A 5,723-nucleotide genomic window follows, 5' to 3' on the forward strand; every position below is an offset into this window, starting at 1 on the left:
TATATATATTCAACCCCTATGCTAAATGTTACCACAAACATATACCAATAAAAGTGATTAAAACTTCATTACCAAAAAAAGACACATTGCCATTAATAGCTCTCAAAATACTTCTCTCACTTCATTTACTGGAACGTGAAACAAGTTTAAAGGCAAAGTTCCTTTTCACAGGGCATCCATGTATCAAAATTTGAGGACAGATGTGCCATCTAGAGAAAGCGAGGTCTACCATCATTTGAGCAATTGGTGACATAAGGCAGTGGTAAGCAAGTGATCATGCAGCAAGTATGGAACTAAAGACCTAACACAGGACCCTAAACAACAACAGCAGAAATGGCAGCATGGCATTGCCATTCTCTTTCCTTTCTTTTACAGCCTTTCTGTTACCAGCCCCTCATCAGCATTTCAACAAACCCTAAACCCTCTTAATAAAAAAGATTTCCTTTATAAAAAAAAAAAAAAAAAAAAAAACTAACACGTAGTGAAGACTAATTCTTCACCAATTCTGACATTCCTTGTGACTCTATCAATGGTACGAAAGCCTATTGTGTGCGTGTGTGATCTAAAACCATGGTGAATGTTGAAAGTAAAACTTCTGTACAGGACACCACACATTACTAATAATCACCTTGCATCACTTTTTCTCACTTCAATGACATCTATCCCATTGTCCTTGCCACTTATTATTTTTTTTTGTTACTACATATTAGCAGTACACTCCACTTATGGTCATTTTGGGGAATGGCAATGTGTACATAACACAACTATTTCACTAATCCCCTCCCCTTGTTCCCCCCTCCCTCTCTCCTCTAATTCCTCTTTCTTATTTTCATTCTTGTTGATATTACTAACCTTAGCTCATGATCTTTACATTCCTCTAGATCATTAGGCTCCTCTATGTGGCATATCTTTATTCTACTTATTTCTCTTTCTTCTCTCCTCACCCCTTGACCTTGATCTTTTGCATCCATTTCACTTTGCAAGAGATCCACCCATTTCCTTCTGTCCACCCTTTATTATTCTCTTTGTACTTTGTCTTACTTGAATGAGAGTCGCCATGTGATATTTAAGTTTGTCTGACTAGTTTACTCTTGCCACTTTCTAAAGTAGTCCTGGGAGTCCTTTCACTGAATGTTTTTATGGGATGTGAGAAAAAAAAGTGAATTCTGCTTCGGAGGGACATCCAACAGAAAAACAGCCCTGTTAAAACATTGCAGTGTGTCCTCATCCCTCTTATTCACTAGATCAGGTATTGTGTGACTTCGAGCTCTTCCCCAAAATCAAAATGACCAAGAAATGTAAATATTATAAATGAATTCAGAACATCAAGGTAATCATGACAGTGCAATTGAGCACACAAAAGAGGACTTCAGGAACTGTTTAAGAAGGATGGGATCAGCCAAAGGACTGAATCAAGGAAGAACATTCTGAGGGGAAATAATGGCAATGTGTCTTTTACTATAACAAAGTTTTAAAATGTAAACATTCACCCTTTCTGTTATAACCCAGAGATGACAGAAGCACAGTACTATTTACTTATTCTTGTCTCAGTTACTTTTCTCTTTGCTAAGACAGAATACCCAAAAATTAAAGAACAAAACGTTTACTTAGCTCAACAATTGTAGAGGTTTCAGTTCATAATTGGCTGGGTCTAAGGCCAGAGAGGAAACAGGTCATGATGGCAGAAGGTATCAAAAGCAACAAGAGGGGAGCAAAGAGCAAGCCTCCTTCCCTCCTTCTCAGTGTACGTACCCACTAGTGTGGGTGTAGCATTCACACCTCGCATCCCAGCATTAGACCATGAGTCAACCATGAACTCTAGATTCAGCGGCCTCCAAAACACCCCCACCCCCAGCCAAGGCCACCTGATCTGCAGCTTCAGGGGGACAACCAGACACAAACCATAGTACTTCTGGTGTGAGATAAGTAGAAGGAATAGAAAAACACAGTTTGTGATATACACAATTTATCTAACATGTTTCAGTGCTGGAATCACTTTGGCTTTGTAAGAAAAAATGAATCATGGGTTTATATTTGAGACTCCAGCTTTATTGTAGCATTGTAGACTTGTATTTTCTCAGTTCCACAATGATCTCATTTTCAAGGCAAGAGTGAAATATTATGCTTCTACATCAGTTGGTTGTTGAGGTAGTCTCTGTTAATGTGTTGTAAACTGTAGACTAATGCATATAGCTTGCTAAAATTCATCAGATGTGGGATAACATAAACCAAAATTTGCTACTTATTATTTTGATTACCTCTAAGTTATGTCTTTGTAAACTGACTTAAAATGTCAGTTGAAAAAGATCCAGATATAATAGTCAGGAAACAAATGGGAGAGAAATAATTATAGCCTTTAAGAAAACAGGACATAACAGAGAAAAATATTGTTCTTGCTTCTCTTCCATAAATAAATGTACCCTCAAGCTGTATCTAAAGACTAATCAATAGATTGGTGACTCAAAACAATTTAGCCTTCTAAATTTTCAAATGACTTCCACTATAGCTGTACTCCTCACTGGTGCTGCTTATTTCTGTGGAGACTCGTTTGAAAGACAAGTTCTATTCAAGACATTTAATCTTAAAATTCCATTGTATCTTTTTTCTTTCCTTCTTTTATGGATTGGTGCAGAGACTATAATGTTTAAAATACTCATCCCCAGACTCCAGGTTACACAGATTTTTCTCCTCTCTTTCCTTCTAGAAACTTTATGGTTTTACATTTTAAATGTAAGCTCATGATCCATTTAGAATTCAGTTTTTTGTGTTACATAATTTGATGCATAAGGACATCCGACTCTTTGAGGACTAGGGCTTGAAAGACTATCTTTCTCCACTGGATTGTTTTGAAACTCTGCAAAAATTATTTATGTAATAATAGTCACTTACCCACAAAGCATATGTCCTGACCATCCCAGCGAATGACTGGTGCAATGGACAGTACTGGGACTCATATACGCTGTGATTTTTCTTACAAGATTTGTAGTATTCCCATGTCTATCCAGAGTTAATCTGTCCTTTGTTTTATTCTCTGTTGTCTCCTCTGAATTATGTTCTTCCCACTGCCATTATGCCATTAGTAAATAAAATAAAGATTACTGGATTGAGCACAAGCCCTGCACTATCTTTACAGTCCATTTGATAATCCAGATACCTAGTAAGAGGTGACCAGGCAGGTAGCTCACACAACACAAGTAGACAGACAACAGGATTATTCACATCCCATGTGGGACAGTATAAGATTCCATCAAGCTATGAAGAATAGTGTGAAGTTTAGAGCTCTGATTATTTCTAGAGTTGTAATTTAATATTTTCAACCTGGGGGTTAACTAAAAATCTTGCATAAAGAGAGCATATTGTAATTTTCTTGGGAGTAATTCTGGACTTTCAGTTCTGTTTCATGAGAGTATGTGTTATTCCTTCACCAAGAGCATGTTCTCTTAATTATTGCTCAATGGTCAATGTTTTGGCCTTTTTATTTGTGCACGTGTGCATCACACGATGTTCACATCCTTCATGGGGAGTTGGCCCATGGGCATAGTGCATCTTCATCCCCCCCTTTCAATTCTCTTTCTTCTCTCCCTCCCTCCTCCATTCATATCTCGATCTCCCTCTTTGTGGTATGTTTACATTACTTGATGTTTACATTTCTTCTGTGAAGTTGGTACCATAATGTTAAGTGAAATAAATTAGATGCACAAATTTAAATATTGCATGATTCCTCTTATACAAAAGAACTAGTGTTTAGATAATGAACAAGACAAACAAAAAAAATAACTAGGCTTGAAATCAGATAGTTTAAGTCTTTCAACTTTGTTCTTCAATACTGTGTTGACTATTCCATTTTATATTCCCATATAAATTTTAGAATCACTATATTTACAAACAGATTGCAGGGATTTTGATTAGAATTATGTAGACTCTAAAGATGAAGTTGGAAAGGAATGATATTTTTAAAACATTCAGTCTTTTCACTTATGGACATAGAATATCACTCCATTTATTTAGGTCTTCTTTAGTTATTTTCATTAGAGTACCTTGGATTGCTGCATACAGATCTGCACATATCATATTATATATAAGATTATATTAACATTAATATTAATATTATATTATATATTATATCATATTATATTGATACATGAATATATTGATTTTGATGCTAGTGTAAGTAATATTCTAAAATTTCAAATTCTATTTTTGTTGCACATAGGAACATTACTGACTTTTGCATTCAGAAAATGTATTCGCTAGCCTTGCTATACCTACTTACTTATTTGTGGCAAGAGTTTTGGTTTGTAAATCATTTCGGGTTTCCTATACAGCTAATTGCATCCTCTAAGCATGACGACAGCGTTCTTTATTTTGAAACCGTGCTTCATTTTTCTTTTCTTATTGCCCCAGATAGGACTTCCCATATAATACTGAATAAAAGTCATTTTCCTCTGCATTTGCATTAGGTCTTGTATTCTTTTGGCTTAATTTGCTCTTGTTAGTTTCCTAAAGTTGGAGCATTAGACCGCTGCTTTTACACATCCTTTTCTTATATATGTAGCCAATGTTTTGTGCTTTCGTTTAAGCACTATTTTTGCTAATGTCACAAATTTTGATTAGACATATTTTCATTCTCATTTAGTTCAAAATATTTTAAAATTGTTGATCAGTATTTCTTTGACTCAAGCAATAGTTATTAGAGTTCTAATTTTCAAGATCAGTAGATTTTTCCAGCTAGCCTTCTGATATTGATTTCTAATTTAATTCTGTGAGTGTGGAGATATATTCTGTATTATTTTTGTACCCAGAAACTTGTAAAGTACAGTTCTGGGCTCATCCATCTTGTACATGTTCTACGTGTGCCAGGTGAATGTCTATTTGGCTGTTGTTTCATGGAATAGTCCATAACTGTCAGTAAGTTCCAGATGATTGATGGTGTTTTACAGGTCATCTGCATCCTCAGTGTCTAGCAGTTATGGAGAAGAGAGTTGGACTATGCAGCGATAACGGCGGATACATCTTCCTTATTTAACTTGGTTCTCTCAGTGTTAGCCCATATGCATTTGAGGTATGCTTACCTGGGACTGATTTGTGTTCTTGGGGAATTGACACCCCTAGCACGATGTAATGGCCCTCTGTACTGTTATTTTCTGTTATGAAGTCAAAATTAACATTGGTACTTCAGCTTGCCCCTTTTCAAAAGATAAAATGGTATACTTTGTGCCATTCTTTAAAGTTAACCTACCTGAGCCTATAGTCCAAAGAGACTGTCTTATAGCTGACATATCATTGATTTTTTTTAAAATAATTTTATTGAGACACAAATAGCAATGAGACCATTTCAAAACTGATTAATAGCACAGTTTCAATAATTAATACATTGCATATTGTTGTCTTAGTGGTTATTCATTGTACAAGATGCAGACATGATATCCTGTCCACAAACACTATTAGAACACATCTCCCTATTCATTGAGTTAAGAGAATGCAGCTGTATATCTCTCCTAACTATTTTGAGTATACAGATACCAAATGGTCGTTCACTTGTATTCCCCTTTTTTGGATACTTTTATCAGAGAAGGGCATTCCATTGTCATTTAAATATTGTAGGTGTGTGAATTCAGCAAAATAATCCAATATAGTCCAGTAGCTCATAATAGTAGTGGATTTTCTGTAAGACGGGCAATGTCAGAAGTTGTTGACTTGACAGGGGCAAAGCCATACATTTA

Source organism: Octodon degus, unplaced genomic scaffold (genome assembly GCF_000260255.1).
Source record: "Octodon degus isolate 3935 unplaced genomic scaffold, OctDeg1.0 scaffold00003, whole genome shotgun sequence".
Taxonomy (NCBI): Eukaryota; Metazoa; Chordata; class Mammalia; order Rodentia; family Octodontidae; genus Octodon; species Octodon degus.